This window comes from Aquarana catesbeiana, linkage group LG01 (genome assembly GCF_042186555.1).
Source record: "Aquarana catesbeiana isolate 2022-GZ linkage group LG01, ASM4218655v1, whole genome shotgun sequence".
NCBI classification, from domain to species: domain Eukaryota; kingdom Metazoa; phylum Chordata; class Amphibia; order Anura; family Ranidae; genus Aquarana; species Aquarana catesbeiana.
Window position 1 is genome coordinate 3,238,045 of NC_133324.1, and position 17,444 is coordinate 3,255,488.

General features: G+C 48.3%; 1 protein-coding gene across 8 annotated transcripts in view; it reads left to right on the top strand.

Annotated features, from left to right (window-relative positions):
• The first annotated feature begins 442 nt into the window (after positions 1-442).
• Positions 443-17,444, top strand: part of LOC141129397 (beta-1,4-galactosyltransferase galt-1-like) — a 92,255-nt gene continuing 75,253 nt past the window's right edge. For 5 of the 8 annotated variants that reach the window (XR_012241824.1, XR_012241825.1, XM_073617420.1 and 2 more), the window contains exon 1: positions 11,974-12,155. The gene's annotated coding sequence lies outside the window, so the exon portion shown is untranslated. Of the gene's footprint in view, positions 497-11,972; positions 12,156-17,444 lie in introns of those variants that run through there. The other 3 variants (XM_073617442.1, XM_073617466.1, XM_073617435.1) reach the window with 2 other exon arrangements.

The window sequence follows — 17,444 nt, forward strand, 5'->3', positions numbered from 1 at the left end:
CCTTATTCTCCTCTTCTCAAGAGTGAATACATTCAGTTCCTCTAATCTTTCCTCATAGCTGAGCTCCTCCATGCCTCTTATCAGTTTGGTTGCCCTTCTCTGCACTTTCTCCAGTTCCCTGATATCCTTTTTGAGAACTGGAGCCCAAAACTGAACTGTATATTCCAGATGAGGTCTTACTAATGATTTGTACAGATGATATCTCTCTCTCTGGAGTCCATACCTCTCTTATACAAGAAAGGACTTTGCTCACTTTGGAAACCGCAGCTTGGCATTGCATGTTATTATTGAGCTTATGATCTACCAAAACCCCCAGATCCTCCTCCACCATTGATTCCCACCGATCCTTCTCCACTATGGATCCCCCCAGATCCTTCTCCACTATGGATCCCCCCAGATCTTTCTCCACTATGGATCCCCCCCAGATCCTTCTCCACTCAGACTTACCACTGATCAGACTGCTGTGCTGCTGCTGGCATTCTGCTCTTCATACCAGGTAATGGTGAGTCAGTGAGAGACTGTGTACGATTCTGTGTGCCAACTGGCAAAGTATGTGATTGAGGTTGGCTGGGTGAAATGTTGCATTGCTTGTGTTACTGACAGATGACTGAGGCTAAGCTGAGTTTTCTATTGCTTGTTTTACTGACAGTCCAGCTTTACACCGGCAAGCTTGTTGTGGTGCTCACCGGCTTTCTGATTCATCAGTTGGCACCACAACATGTCTGCCAATGCCAGGCTGGCCTTTCTGCTGCCCTCAGTGGCATGCCTTGGCCCTGTTTACCCCTGGTTCATACATATGTGGTACAGGAAAAGCTGTGACCCCCTGTGCATTTCCATCACCGCATTGCAATCACACTGTGTTTTTGATCTGCTGCAGGTGGTCAATTCATAGTGAACAACTCCCCAAAAGAAGGTCGCAAATGCAGTGTTTGTCTGAACCAGATCGCAGGGTTGGTTTTTCAAAAAAGACGATGTGGTGCGATTCAGCTTATTCAAAATGGGCTCAAATCACACCACGCAGAATCGCATGTGAATGGCACAGGAATGCGGGTGCAGTTTCTGTGCGATTTACATGAAAACTATAGTGTGAAACCAGGCATTTTGAATGGGCTCAAACCACACCAAAGTCAGTCATGCACCAATTTTGGAACCGCACTGCAACCGGTTCGCATGGTCGTTTTGTGAATGCGATCCGGTGCTGGCAAAAAAAACAGTGTTTTGCAACCTTTGTTTGGGGTGTCGTTAAGATAGCACTGACACCCACTGCAGATTGCAAGGGGGGGTGCGATTTGAACGAGGTGCATGAAACGTGCATGGATTGAGGGTTTCCCACGTTGTAGTGCACCTCCCCGTATCTCCTAGGCAGCAGTGTGTTTTTCCTCTACCAGCGCAGGAAGACATGCGATTACACACCTTCTCACACCTGCTTAGATAAACCTATCCTAAAGAGAAGTCAGTGTATTCAAAGTGTAAGAGGTAGTCAAGAAATTATATGTGTAATTTATGCTCCAAGAACGCCTGAAGGTGCTCCCTGCATGTTGGGCCTCTGTATGTGGCCACGGTGTGTGGTGATTAATTGAAAATTAAGCTAATGTGAACATAGTGAGTGTGCTACCTTCCACAAGATGGCGCCCTTTGCACCTGCCCAGTAAGATTGGCGATTACAGGGCACAATCCTGTGGTAGGCAGTGCACCCCCCCCCTTTTTTTTATCTGTACAAGTTAAAAAAGTCAGGGAGTGCTCTGTCTGACACAACACGTTGAGCTTTGCACCATATTAGCCAACCTTACTGAGGAGGTGCAAAGGGCACCATCTCCTTGTAGGTAGGCAGCACACTTTGCACCTCTTCAGTTTGAACACTAATACTGGACAAGAGCCAACAGCGTTCATAAAAACTGGAAGGAAAAAAATTAAATTAGGTTCGATTTTCTAAAGGACCTGATAAAATAATAATTAAGGATGTGATTGCTTACCAGGGGCAACACCTATCATTTTTCCTTTTTCCAGTCTTTATAATTTTGTCGCAATTTATTTTATTTAATCACTGGACACTTAAACCCCCTTCCTAACCAGACCAATTTTCAGCTTTCGGTGCTCTCACATTTTGAATGACAATTACTCAGTCATGCAAAACTGTACCCATATGAAATTTTTGTCCTTTTTTTTCACACAAATAGAGCTTTCTTTTGGTGGTATTTAATCACCTCTGGGTTTTTTATTTTTTGCGCTATAAAAGAAAAAAGACCGAAAATTCTGTTAAAAAATGAATTTTTCTTATTTTCCGTTATAAACGGAAGTATGGATGGGATGATTGAGCATGATAGAGTATGGCTGAGTACAGCTGGGTACGGCTGAGTACAGCTGGGTACGGCTGGGTACAGATGGGATGGCTGGGTACGGCTGAGTACGGCTGAGTACGGATGGGATGGCTGGGTACGGCTGGGTGCAGCTGAGTACAGTTGGTTACTGCTGGGAACGGATGGGATAGCTGGCAACAGCTGAGTACGGATGGGATGGCTGAGTACAGCTGGGTACGGCTGGGTACGGATGGGATAGCTGTGTACGGCTGAGTACGGCTGAGTACGGATGGGATGGCTGGGTACGGCTGGGTAAGGCTGAGTACAGCTAGGTACGGCTGGGTATGGATGGGATGGCTGGGTACAGCTGAGAATGGATGCAATGGCTGGGTACGGCTGAGTTTTGCTGGGTATGGCTGAGTATGGCTGAGTATGGATGGGGGTGGATTAGATGGCTAAGCATGGATGGATGGATGAGTATTGCTGAGTATGGATGGATGGGTGAGCATGTATGAGTATTGCTGATTAGGGATTGATGGCTGAGCATGGATGAGTATGGATGGCTGGCTGAGTATGGATGGATGGATAAGTATTGCTGAGTATGGATGGCTGGCTGAGTATGGATGGATGAATGAGTATTGCTGAGTATGGATGGTTGGCTGAGTATGGATGGATGGATGAGTATTGCTGAGTATGGATGGATGGCTGAGCATGGATGGATGGATGAGTATTGCTGAGTATGGATGGCTGCCTGAGTATGGATTGCTGGCTGAGCATGGATGGATGGATGTTTGGCTGAGCATGGATGGTTGGATGGCTGGCTGAGCATGGATGGATGGCTGGCTCAGCTTGCATGGATGGATGGCTGGCTGAGTATGGATGGATGGATGGCTGGCTGAGTATGGATGGCTGGCTGAGTATGGATGGATAGATGGCTGGCTGAGTATGGCTGGATGGATGGCTGGCTGAGCATGGATGGGTGGCTGGCTGAGTATGGATGGATGAGTATTGCTGAGTATGGATGGATGGCTGAGCATAGATGGATGGCTGGCTGGCTGAGTATGGATGGATGACTGAGCATGGATGGATGGATGGCTGGCTGAGCATGGATGGCTGGCTGAGTATGGATGGATGGATGGCTAGCTGAGTATGGATGGATGGCTGAGCATGGATGGATGGATGGCTGGCTGAGCATGGATGGCTGAGTATGGATGGATGGATGGCTGGCTGAGTATGGATGGATGGCTGGCTGAGTATGGATGGATGGATGGCTGGGTATGGATGGATGGATAAGTATTGCTGAGTATGGATGGATGGCTGAGCATGGATGGATGGATGAGTATTGCTGAGTATGGATGGCTGCCTGAGTATGGATTGCTGGCTGAGCATGGATGGATGTTTGGCTGAGCATGGATGGCTGGCTGAGCATGGATGGATGGATGGATGGCTGGCTGAGTATGGATTGATGGATGGCTGGCTGAGTATGAATGGCTGGCTGAGTATGGATGGATAGATGGCTGGCTGAGGATGGATGGATGGCTGGCTGAGTATGGATGGCTGGCTGAGCATGGATGGATGGCTGGCTGAGTATGGATGGATGAGTATTGCTGAGTATGGAAGGATGGCTGAGCATGGATGGACGGATGGCTGGCTGAGTATGGATGGCTGGATGGCTGGCTGAGCATGGATGGCTGGCTGAGTATGGATGGATGGATGGCTGTCTGAGTATGGATGGATGGATGGCTAGCTGAGTATGGATGGATGGCTGAGCATGGATGGATGGATGGCTGGCTGAGCATGGATGGCTGAGTATGGATGGATGGATGGCTGGCTGAGTATGGATGGATGGCTGGCTGAGTATGGATGGATGGATGGCTGAGTATGGATGGATGGATAAGTATTGCTGAGTATGGATGGATGGCTGAGCATGGATGGATGGATGAGTATTGCTGAGTATGGATGGCTGCCTGAGTATGGATTGCTGGCTGAGCATGGATGGATGTTTGGCTGAGCATGGATGGCTGGCTGAGCATGGATGGATGGATAGATGGCTGGCTGAGTATGGATTCATGGATGGCTGGCTGAGTATGAATGGCTGGCTGAGTATGGATGGATAGATGGCTGGCTGAGTATGGATGGATGGATGGCTGGCTGAGTATGGATGGCTGGTTGAGCATGGATGGATGGCTGGCTGAGTATGGATGGATGAGTATTGCTGAGTATGGAAGGATGGCTGAGCATGGATGGATGGATGGCTGGCTGAGTATGGATGGATGGCTGGATGGCTGGCTGAGCATGGATGGCTGGCTGAGTATGGATGGATGGATGGCTGTCTGAGTATGGATGGCTGGCTGAGTATGGATGGATGGATGGCTGGCTGAGCATGGATGGATGGATGGCTGGCTGAGCATGGATGGATGGATGGCTGGCTGAGTATGGATGGCTGGCTGAGCTTGGATGGATGGATGGCTGGCTGAGCATGGATGGATGGATGGCTGGCTGAGTATGGATGACTGGCTGAGCATGGATGGATGAATGGCTCGCTGAGCATGGATGGATGAATGGCTGAATATGGATGGCTGGCTGAGTATGGATGGATGGCTGGCTGAGTATGGATATCTGGCTGATTATGGATGGATGGCTGGCTGAGGATGTATGGATGGCTGGCTGATCATGGATGGATGGATGGCTGGCTGAGGATGTATGTATGGCTGGCTGAGCATGGATGGATGGCTGGCTGAGTATGGATGGCTGGCTGATCATGTATGGATGGATGGCTGGCTGAGGATCTATGGATGGCTGGCTGAGCATGGATGGTGGATGGTGGATGGCTGGCTGAGCATGGATGACTGGCTGAGCATGGATGGATGGATGGCTGGCTGAGCATGGATGGATGAATGGCTGGCTGAGCATGGATGGATGGATGGCTGGCTGAGTATGGATGGCTGGCTGAGCATGGATGGATGGCTGGCTGAGTATGGATGGCTGGCTGAGCATGGATGGATGAATGGCTGGCTGAGCATGGATGGATGAATGGCTGAATATGGATGGCTGGCTGAGTATGGATGGATGGCTGGCTGAGTATGAATGGCTGGCTGATCATGGATGGATGGATGGCTGGCTGAGGATTCTATTGATGGCTGGCTGAGCATGGATGGTGAATGGCTGGCTGAGCATGGATGGCTGGCTGAGCATGGATGGATGGATGGCTGGCTGAGCATGGATGGATGGATGGCTGGCTGAGTATGGATGGATGGATGGCTGGCTGAGTATGGATGGCTGCTGAGCTTGGATGGATGGATGGCTTGCTGAGCATTGATCGCTGGCTGAGCATGGATGGATGAATGGCTGGCTGAGTATGGATGGCTGGCTGAGCTTGGATGGATGGATGGCCGGCTGAGTATGGATGGCTGGCTGAGCATGGATGGATGGCCGGCTGAGTATGGATGGCTGGCTGAGCATGGATGGATGGCTGGCTGAGTATGGATGGCTGGCTGAGCATGGATGGATGAACGGCTGGCTGAGCATGGATGGATGAATGGCTGAATATGGATGGCTGGCTGAGTATGGATGGCTGGCTGATCATGGATGGATGGCTGGCTGAGGATGGATGGATGGCTGATCATGGATGGATGGCTGGCTGAGTATAGATGGATGAGTATTGCTGAGTATGGAAGGATGGCTGAGCATGGATGGATGGATGGCTGGCTGAGTATGGATGGATGGCTGGATGGCTGGCTGAGCATGGATGGCTGGCTGAGTATGGATGGATGGATGGCTGTCTGAGTATGGATGGCTGGCTGAGTATGGATGGATGGATGGCTGGCTGAGCATGGATGGATGGATGGCTGGCTGAGCATGGATGGATGGATGGCTGGCTGAGTATGGATGGCTGGCTGAGCTTGGATGGATGGATGGCTGGCTGAGCATGGATGGATGGATGGCTGGCTGAGTATGGATGACTGGCTGAGCATGGATGGATGAATGGCTCGCTGAGCATGGATGGATGAATGGCTGAATATGGATGGCTGGCTGAGTATGGATGGATGGCTGGCTGAGTATGGATATCTGGCTGATTATGGATGGATGGCTGGCTGAGGATGTATGGATGGCTGGCTGATCATGGATGGATGGATGGCTGGCTGAGGATGTATGTATGGCTGGCTGAGCATGGATGGATGGCTGGCTGAGTATGGATGGCTGGCTGATCATGTATGGATGGATGGCTGGCTGAGGATCTATGGATGGCTGGCTGAGCATGGATGGTGGATGGCTGGCTGAGCATGGATGACTGGCTGAGCATGGATGGATGGATGGCTGGCTGAGCATGGATGGATGAATGGCTGGCTGAGCATGGATGGATGGATGGCTGGCTGAGTATGGATGGCTGGCTGAGCATGGATGGATGGATGGCTGGCTGAGTATGGATGGCTGGCTGAGCATGGATGGATGAATGGCTGGCTGAGCATGGATGGATGAATGGCTGAATATGGATGGCTGGCTGAGTATGGATGGATGGCTGGCTGAGTATGAATGGCTGGCTGATCATGGATGGATGGATGGCTGGCTGAGGATTCTATTGATGGCTGGCTGAGCATGGATGGTGAATGGCTGGCTGAGCATGGATGGCTGGCTGAGCATGGATGGATGGATGGCTGGCTGAGCATGGATGGATGGATGGCTGGCTGAGTATGGATGGATGGATGGCTGGCTGAGTATGGATGGCTGCTGAGCTTGGATGGATGGATGGCTTGCTGAGCATTGATCGCTGGCTGAGCATGGATGGATGAATGGCTGGCTGAGTATGGATGGCTGGCTGAGCTTGGATGGATGGATGGCCGGCTGAGTATGGATGGCTGGCTGAGCATGGATGGATGGCCGGCTGAGTATGGATGGCTGGCTGAGCATGGATGGATGGCTGGCTGAGTATGGATGGCTGGCTGAGCATGGATGGATGAACGGCTGGCTGAGCATGGATGGATGAATGGCTGAATATGGATGGCTGGCTGAGTATGGATGGCTGGCTGATCATGGATGGATGGCTGGCTGAGGATGGATGGATGGCTGATCATGGATGGATGGCTGGCTGAGGATGGATGGATGGCTGGCTGAGTATGGATGGCTGGCTGAGCATGGATGGATGAATGGCTGAATATGGATGGCTGGCTGAGGATGGATGGATGGCTGATCATGGATGGATGGCTGGCTGAGGATGGATGGATGGCTGGCTGAGTATGGATGGCTGGCTGAGCATGGATGGATGAATGGCTGAATATGGATGGCTGGCTGAGGATGGATGGCTGGCTGATCATGGATGGATGGCTGGCTGAGGATGTATGGATGGATGGCTGATCATGGATGGATGGCTGGCTAAGCATGGATGGATGGCTGTCTGAATGGCTGGAGTGGGCATAAATCAGCGCTGTGGGCACTGCACATCCAGCCCACAGTGCTGCAGCAGCACCTGATCTCTCCCCTCTCCCCTCTCTGTACCGATCTGACGTGACGCCAGTTTGTTTACAAGTGATCGCTCCGTTATTTGACAGAACGATCACATGGTAAACGGCTGCTGTCAGAGGGCGTTTACCTTGAGCCACGATGCGCCGGGTCCTCAGGACTCGGCGGTCTCAGATGTTCCCGGGTGCGCACCCCAGGGGGCGCGTGGGAGCAAGATTCTGGGAGGAAATCAGTGTACGCCCTCCCAGAATAAGCCGACCGTGCTGTAGCCGTCATTCAGCTATAGCGCGGCCGTTAAGTAGTTAAAAAGACTTTTACTTGGTACCTGCTGCTGACCCCCCCCCGAACAAAAAATGATCTACAGCCCTGCTTTGAGTGGTTGGGTTTATATCTACTTAAAGAGGAAGTTTGCCTTGGAAAAAACAAACAAATACTGAAGCTGCTGATTTTTAATAAACACCCACTTACCAGTCCAGGGATCCAGCACTGTTCTCACCCGGGCCAGGTCTTCACCGGTCTTCAGGTCCCCGGTGCTGCCATTTTGGATGTGGGAAGCTGACTGTGACTTTCTGAAGCTTCTCAGCTGGCTTCCTACTGAGCATGCGCTTGTAGCTCTGTACTTGTACTTTCATAATGGACCTTCAGTCTCCTGTGACGTCCCAGGAGGTGGAGGGAGGGGGGCTGAACTTCCGCTCAGAAAGGCCAGAAAATAGGCCACAGACTGCTTGATGGTAGATCAAATAAGTCAGGCTCACTCCTCCTCACAGCCTCTCAGTGTGGCCGCACACTCGTGGCTGACATCACTGGCTCCTCCTCCCGACGCGTTGCGTCACAGGTCACGTGACTTATTCATGGGAATCACTAGTGCAATATATAAATATTTTAAAAAATGGTGCGCTAATATTACAGTGCTGGGAATATAAAAATGATGTACTATGATAAATGTGCCATAGAAATTGCTAATCATAAGCAGTGCTGTAGACTGTTGTGTTGTACGCTGTTGTTGATACCAGTATTTATATCACAATCACTGTGTAAGGTGCATAATGCCGTTACAAAAAAACTCTGCATTTATAAACAAACCATTAAAAAAAATTTAAAAAATGTGAACAAAAGACAAAAGTTCAATGTGAACCCACTGGGTTAAAATGAAGGTATATGAATACTCCAAACAATTGTGCAAAATAGTCCCGTGGCCTGTGACGCAACGCGTCGGGAGGAGGAGCCAGAAGACGACAGCCACGAGTGTACAGCCACACTGAGAGGCTGTGAGGAGGAGTGAGCCTGACTATTTGCTATACATGCTCATCTCGATCGGGCGTATGTGAGTGCATCGGCATTAGTTTGTTGATCCTGTCCCTTATTTAGCAGTATCACACTATTGCTGTTCTCTCTTCTGCTCTTGTTTTCCCGGGAGCTTAAAAGAAAACCAGGATGAAGTAAAGAATAGGTGGCTGTATCAGCTGCTCTGACTGATCACGAGGAGCTGTAAGCCAGCGGACCTGGTAGCTATCTGTTGAATTAGTCATTGTTTCCATGCTTTTATACCTGGTTTTAGTATATTGACAGCAATAATATCGAATGGAACTATATTGCACAATTGTTTGGAGTATTCATATACCTTCATTTTAACCCAGTGGGTTCACATAGCACTTTTGTCCTTGTTCACATTTTTTTTTTTAATTTTTTTAATGGTTTGTTTCGTATGTTTATAAATGCAGATTTTTTTTTTGTAACAGCATTATGCACCTTACACAGTGGTTGTGATATAAATACTGGTATCAACAACAGCGTACAACACAACAGTCTACAGCACTGCTTATGATTAGCAATTTTCTATTGCGCATTTATCACAGTACATCATTTTTATATTCACAGCACTGTGATATTAGCGCACCATTTCTTTTTGGATTTTTATATATTGCACTGGTGGGAGATCACCATTTTTTGGTTTGCAGCTTTTTATTATATCATTCATTTTTAGCCTCTCACCACACCAGCCCTTGGGTATTATTATTACAGATCAAATAAGTATGTTATGGCAATGCAAAATAAACACATGCACAACCCAATAAACAAGTCAGAGAATAGGTCCGAAAGTGTCCTTGTGTGCACTCTGCGCTTAAACCCCTAAGAGCGGGTGGGTATACACTGTAAAGTTCCATGGCGCCTAATTAGCAAATTTAAGTCAGCTAACGTCGGGGCCTGTCTGTACGGTGGTGCACTTGTTGCTGTATTTTTAAAACTGCACACAATAGATGACTGTTGGGCTGCTAAGGAGCAGTAATGGGATAAACACAATGGATCCGGTCCAGAATACTTGGCGGTTTGTTGTCCCTGCTGGCTCTGTCCTCATGATTGGGTACTCACAAGGCTCTTTTCTCACTGTGTAGGCACTCACATGGCAACAGGTCTCTCCAGCTCTGGTCTCAGCACAGCGAAAGACCTCTCTGTGGCTTAGTCCTCAGGCTCTCACAGGTTCAGTCTCTGAATGTGGGCACAGACACCCCACCAGCAAGTCTGTACTCTACGGTCCCACACCATTCTGTTTCCTCAACAGGTCCACCCTCAAATTTCCCTCTCAGAGCCAGGCAAAAGTCTTTCTTCATTTCCCCTGGTGTGCAGGGATTCCGGGGAATTAAAGTCCATAGCCCATTAGCCTCCATTGTACAGCGCTGCTTGTGAACTACATGTCCCATGATCCATTGCGATTGCATAGCAAGTTATCTCCCCTCCGCTGTTTGGCACAAGCACTGCTGCCATGAGAGAGGGGGAGCATAATCGAGGGGGATTTTACACACAGCCCACAGCTTCACCTTTCCCCGATTACAGCCTAGCTGGTCTGTCACTTTGCAGTAGCGAGGGGGGAGAGGAGGAGAGTGGCACTGATTGCACAGCTCGCTCTTTCAGCTGGTTGGCAGCACCTAGCAACACACCCCCCACCAAAAAACCTTTGGTCCCCAAAGGAGGGACTGAGTCCAGTACCATACAAATGTGCACAACCTGTTCCATAGCTTCGAGTGAACAATTGGAGGCAAAAGTAGGTTAGAAGTCACACAAAAGCAAGCAAATGGTTTGCATTATAACAGGAACCTGGCAAGGAAACCTCAAACCATTTATTAGAGGGAGAGGGGTTGCCTTGACAATAGATCGCTGATATTGGTATGGCCCACCGAGATGTGTCAAGGGGTGGGATAAAGTCACCCTCCACTGAAACTAGAATAGAACGATTTTACATTTTGTGAGTCCTTTGGGTGGCAATGAGAGTTTCCTCAGAACTCTCACTCAAGGTGGTGTCATGGGTCAGTCTTTTAGATGTATGGATGGCTCTTTGTGGTTTCTGTTCTTTGAGTTCTGGTGGCCCCTCCTCTGGGGACTCCTCACCCAGTTCTGAAGGTGATTGGACAGTCTCTATATTGTTTGCACCTAGTGACATCTCTTCCCGATTCTCTGCTTGATGACCCAAAGGAACAAATTCTGCAGCCCCAGGCCTATGAGGACTTGTATTTGATGCTGTAAGGGGAAAGGATGGAGTGACATCTGTATGTGTAGAGGGCCATAGCCAGTCCATAAAAGCATCTTCCCCCTCACTGCTTTCTCCCTTATCTGCGTCTGGTGGTGAAGGTTGCCTGGGAGAAGACCATCTGGGTGATGGCATCTCAATTCTGGCAGGCACCCTTATGGCTTCACTCAAAGAGAGTAGATTTTTGAGTTTTGATGCCAGGTCTTCAGAGGTCCTGTCCTTCCATCAGGACAAATTTGGTACACAGGAAGATTGGGCAGCTGTTTTCAGATGACATATTGCTAAGAACTCCACCAGTCAGCTTTCTTATGCCTTCCAGAGGGTCCGAGGCTTATCAGCAACACTTTTTCTTCTGGCTGAACATCATGAGCCCAAACTCTCAGATGATAATTCTTCTTGTTCCGCTGTCCTCTGGTGACCAGAAATATGTGTGGACTGCCACAGAGTATACCAAACACAGGCAGAGGTGGCTCTCTAATTAGGCAAATTGGGTGGATGCCTTAGGCCTTGCAAACCCAGGGGCCCTGCGTGGCCGCCTAATTTGCCCATACCTCACCCTTTCCCGGCAAATCAGTCATGGGATGCCTGCAGCCGCAGCTTGTGTGGGCTATTTTTGTTCCCGCACGCCGCCCCGAGCTCCACTTTTTATGGCAGAGAGAGCCGAGTCAGCCGACATCTCTTCCCACAGTCCCCGGCTGCCTGGCTCTGACACACACATTGCAGAGAGCCGTGGAGTGAACTGAGCCCGTTCCTCCTTCTCTTGCTGTGATGTTTGCTTTGTACACAGAGGAGGAAGGGGAGGTGGAGGCTCACCACGCTGCCGAGACAACGCTGCTCGTCTGAGATAAAATATGACAGAACACCTGAACTAATGCAAAGTAAGTGAGTCTTCCAGAGGAGGGGGGGACAAGCCTACAGTTCACTTGGAGGGATTTGGGGGGAGAGGATATAGCGTTCTTGGGGGCACTTTATGACTTGTGCTACAAGGGGGCTTGGATATGAATTCCACCCCCCTTAGCACATACCCCTCAATTAAAGAGATGATGTCTGCCACAGAGGGGGTGGCCCTTGGCACCCCACAAGAGATGTGCAAAATTGCTCCAGGAGCACCTACTAGTGCCCTCCATCCAGGCAAGTCTACACACTCTCTGACCATCTCCTGTACTATGTCTGCAGTCTCTTACCATCTCCTGTACTATGTCCGCACACTCTCTGACTGTCTCCTGTACTATGTCTGCAGTCTCTGACCATCTCCTGTACTATGTCTGCAGTCTCTGATCATCTCCTGTACTATGTCTGCAGTCTCTGATCATCTCCTGTACTATGTCTGCAGTCTCTGATCATCTCCTGTATTATGTCTGCAGTCTCTGATCATCTCCTGTACTATGTCTGCAGTCTCTGATCATCTCCTGTACTATGTCTGCAGTCTCTGATCATCTCCTGTACTATGTCTGCAGTCTCTGATCATCTCCTGTACTATGTCTGCAGTCTCTGATCATCTCCTGTATTATGTCTGCAGTCTCTGATCATCTCCTGTACTATGTCTGCAGTCTCTGATCATCTCCTGTACTATGTCTGCAGTCTCTGATCATCTCCTGTACTATGTCTGCAGTCTCTGATCATCTCCTGTACTATGTCTGCAGTTTCTGACCATCTCCTGCATTATGTCTGCAGTCTCTGGCCATCTCCTGTATTATGTCCGCACACTCTCTGACCGTCTCCTGTACTATGTCTGCAGTCTCTGATCATCTCCTGTACTATGTCTGCAGTCTTTGATCATCTCCTGTAGTATGTCTGCAGTCTCTGACCATTTCTTGTAGTATGCCTGGAGTCTTTGACCATCTCCTATTTCATGTCATACACTCTCTGACCGTCTCTTGTATCATGTATGCAGTCTCTGATCATCTCCTGTATTATGTATGCAGTCTCTGACCATCTCCTGTACTATGTCTGCAGTCTCTGATCATCTCCTGTACTATGTATGCAGTCTCTGATCATCTCCTGTAGTATGTCTGCAGTCTCTGACCATTTCTTGTAGTATGCCTGGAGTCTTTGACCATCTCCTATTTCATGTCATACACTCTCTGACCGTCTCTTGTATCATGTATGCAGTCTCTGATCATCTCCTGTATTATGTATGCAGTCTCTGACCATCTCCTGTACTATGTCTGCAGTCTCTGATCATCTCCTGTACTATGTCTGCAGTCTCTGACCATCTCCTGTAGTATGTCTGCAGTCTCTGACTATCTCTTGTATCATGTCTGCAGTCTCTGATCATCTCCTGTATCATGTCTGCAGTCTCTGACCATCTCTTGTATCATGTATGCAGTCTCTGACCATCTCCTGTACTATGTCTGCAGTCTCTGACCATCGCCTGTATCATGTCTGCAGTCTCTGATCATCTCTTGTATCACGTATGCAGTCTCTGACCATCTCCTGTATCATGTCTGCAGTCTCTGACCATCTCTTGTATCATGTCTGCAGTCTCTGACCATCTCCTGTATCACATCCGCACACTCTCTGACCATCTATTGTATTAAGGCCGCACAGTCTCTGATCATTTCTTATATCATGTCCTCACAGTCTTGTAGTGTAATATAGGATGAAATGAGAGCCATCAAGCTGGAGCCCAGAGAGGACCATTGGACTGAGCCCTGCACGATGCACCTGAGTGGTGGTCAGTAACAGCACAGCAAGGCCAGTCTGAGGGGGGATCACTGATGTAAGGGGGCAGTGAATACAGTGAGGTAAGGGGGCACTGATATAAAAGGTTCCCCGTTATATCAGTAAGCCCCCACTTACCTTAGTGCGTTCACTCTGCGGAAGGTGCTCTATGGTGACCAGAGTCCTCCCCACATTACAGTTTGTATTTTAAATGCAAGTTGGAACTCTGTGGACAATGACATAAAGGGGAACTCTGATATAAGGTGATCTCGGCACCAAAGCCCCTCCTTACATCAGAGGTCCCCCTTACACCAAAGTCTGCAACATCCCCCCTTACATCAAATTTTCTCTTGTTCTGTAAGGGGGAATCCTGCACTCTCCGATGTAAGGGGATCCGATGTAAGAGCCAGATCGCAAACATAACAGAGCACAGGTCATACACAGCTGGGAACAAGACAGGACAGTGAGAGGGAACCAGGAACTGAATGACCGGGTAGGAAGGGATCTGGCTGGGTCGGGTCAGGGTCCAGGAACAGGAGACGTGATGCAGGCTTTAGGAACACAGATCAGGGGCACATGTAGAAAATACCAAGGCAATGAGACACAGCATGCACCATGTTTAAATATACTTCCTGCATTCAGCATCAGGTGATGCCTGATTGCAGAAGGTGACATCAGCCTCTGACTGCCGAGAGACACCCGCTGTGTCCACCATTGGTGGACACCGGATCTGCAACCTAAAGATCTGGGAGCCACAGTGCTACCAGCAGGTGAATCCTTTCCTGACATCTGGTGTCAGAAGTGCCTCCAGCTTTCTCCTAAGCCAGCGATGGCACCCCATATGTTTTGGAACTACATTTCTCATGATGCTCAACTACACCGCAGAGTGCATAAGCATCATGGGAAATGTAGTTCCAAAACATCTGGGGTGTCAAGGTTCGCCATCACTGGCTGTCTTTAGGTTCCTGCAAAGCCTTTCCACGTAGCCTCTGTGAGTTGAAGCAGACATAAGTCCATAAGGGGAATAGCCAGTCTTGTCATTCTCTGTACTATTGTAAGCATGCACTAGAGGAGATGTGCCTGTTCAAATGTTGCTTTCTTTCTGCATAAAAGGTCCTCAATAGGGATGGGCTCAGGCGTGTTCAGATCCTAGCCCCAACCCACCTGAGCAAACCTGCCAGGAAGCCGTCACTGCACACCACCAATCATAGGCAGTGAGGCATTTCCCGGCCCGCAGCTGCACATACACACACCTGAATAGGCTGCTTATGATTGCCATGTCCAGTGATGGCTTTCTTGTATTTGCTCAGGTGGGTTGGGACTAGGATCCGAACATGCCTGAGCCCATCCCTAGTCCCCAACATGTTAAGGAGGGTTAAGGGTTAAGGGGGGTTTAATTAAACCTCTCTGGCTATGGGACGCCTTTAAAGGTGAGATGGTGTTGTTCTTGATTTCTGGATGCCCAATGTGTCAAACAGTTGTTTAAGGAATTTGCTTTCAAAGTCTTTCTTGATTGGAGTGGATTCTCTGAGGTAGTCCGTAATGAACACAAAACTTCTCTACTACCACTTTTGCAACTGTGACAGCTCGTTGATCTTTTTTGGGATAAGCTTGGGCATAATGAGTGAAATGATCAGTCACCACTAGTATGTTCCCTTAGCCGCTCATGCTCAGATCCAGACTCAAGAAATGAATGCAATTCACGCCAAATCCACAGAATCTTGATTCTGAAGGTGACAGATTGGGGCAGCTCTGGGAGGCAAAGTCTTCCTCTGAATACAGTGAAGGCAGGTTTGACCAGTAGTTCTCAACTTTTGCCTGCATGCATGGCCAGTAGAACCGATCTCCAAATAACCTGAATGTTCTGTCCAGCCCTAAATGTCCATCATGCATCTTTTTTAGCACTATTCCCCTATGCTTCTCTAGGAGGAACAATTGCCATCTTTCTTACAGCTCGTCCGAGGGACACCTTCAGGTAGACAGCTGCAACTGTTCCCACTCTTCATGGACTAGCTGGGCTTCTTTAGAAGATTCTGCAGCTAATAGCGGCTATGAAATGGCCTCCCCCTAAAGCTTTTAAAGATAATCCACAGAAAGTGTGTTCTACTAGTACTTTCCTAAAGTCTCTGTTGGAGATGGTCGGAAGGCCTTCATCTCTCACTTAATTTAAGCCGTAGTAGGACTTTGGAACACCAGCAGCAGTAGGGATGAGCCGAACACCCACCCCCCGGTTAGGTTCGCGGCAGAACATGCGAACAGACCAAAAATTTGTGCAAACACGCGAACCCCGTTAAAGTCTATGGGACTCGCATGTGAAAAATCAAAAGTGCTAATTTTCGTTTACAAAAGTTTTATTTGGAAGAACAAATATGAACAGTACAATACTAGTAATGCTCATTAACAATGAATCATATAGAGTGCTTAAATTGATATATTATACAAATAATAAAATGATGTGGTATGGGACATATAACATACAGTATGTATAAAAAGGGTAGCGTTATGTTTAAGGTAGCGAATGATACAGTGAAGAGTATATAACAAAAATTAGTAATAACAAGTTTTGCTGCATATAAGATAGATTTATACATGAGATAGTTCATTGATAGTGATGATTATGGTAGATTCCAGTAAGACCATTTTTTATTGAAGATATGTGAACTATCATGTAAGGTGTGGTAGATTTTTTTCAGATATTTTAAGCATTTCCATCCTGGTTAGAACCTGTGACCATACTAGGTTGTTCGATCTCCAGTTATAGGCAATCATCCATTGGATAGAGCTGCATAATGAGTGGAATAATCTCTTACAAGGAGATGGTATATTTGGTATGTTAGCATAGAGAAGGCATTTCTGTGGGGTGGGGACAATTTTTTGATTGGATGTCAAATCTATTCTATCAACTGCAGCTTGCCAAATTGGCTCGAGGTATTTACAGCTCCAGAACGTATGCAAAAATGTGCCAGATTCTGAACAGCCCTCAAAGCAGTTGGGGGAGGCTGCAGGGTAGAAAGAGTGGATTTTGGATGGGGTTAGGTACCATCTGGAAAACAACTTCATCGGGCTTTCCCTGAATGAGATTGCTTTGTTACTTTTGCGGAGGTTATCTGTCATAGAGATCCATACCTCAATGGGGAGGGAACAATCCATCTCAGATTCCCAATGAAGCATTGGGCTATATTTATAGGGCATAGTGAAGTTATTAACCACTTCCCGCCCAGCCTATAGCAAAATGACGGCCGGGCGGTGTTCAGTTATCCTGACTGGGCGTCATATGACGTCTATTGCTAACGCAAATAAAAGTGGGGAAAGAGGACAGCCTTGTCTTGTGCCTCTGCTGAGAGGGAAGAACACTGAATTATTACCAGGGATCCTAATTCTTGTCTGTGGGGAGTGATAAAGAGCATTGAAGCCTTGTATGAATTTGTCTGAGATGCCAAATTTTGGGAGTAAGGGATTGAGATAGGACCAGTTTACACTATTGAATGCTTTGTGAATATCTA